This window comes from Eimeria acervulina, genomic scaffold (assembly GCF_000499425.1).
Source record: "Eimeria acervulina Houghton genomic scaffold, Eah_scaff1335, whole genome shotgun sequence".
NCBI classification, from domain to species: domain Eukaryota; phylum Apicomplexa; class Conoidasida; order Eucoccidiorida; family Eimeriidae; genus Eimeria; species Eimeria acervulina.
The window spans coordinates 7611-8103 of NW_013550278.1; positions in this window are offsets into that span (position 1 = coordinate 7611).

The window sequence follows — 493 nt, forward strand, 5'->3', positions numbered from 1 at the left end:
CTTCGAGCACAAGCACGCGCAATCGAACTCGTTGCATGAGTGCAGCAGCAGTTCAGCAGCAGCAGCAGCCCAGCAGCAGCAGCTATGTTTTAAGTGGAGGCTGTTGCGTTGCATGCAAGGCAACAGTCCCCCGAGACGGCAAGTGGATTATTTATTTGATTTATTAATAATAATAATAATTATTATTGTTATTCTTATTTCCAGTATTCAGTTACTTAGAGCACAGCGCATCTCTAATATTCCGTCGCTTAAAAGAAGGGGATTCTGCCGCTGTTGCTGCTGCTGTTGTTGCTGCTGCTGCTGTTGTTGCTGCGGCTTCATGAGACGCACAGAAGAGGGGGAGAGAGAGCTACGGGGGGTTGACTGAGCGGTTTATTTTGCTTTCATCTTGCGGAGTTTTGCAATTGTTTTTCATGTTTGTTCGGTCTGTATAATGAGGCCTAGAGACAAAAATACACTAAGCATATATATCTTTATAATATGGACATATATA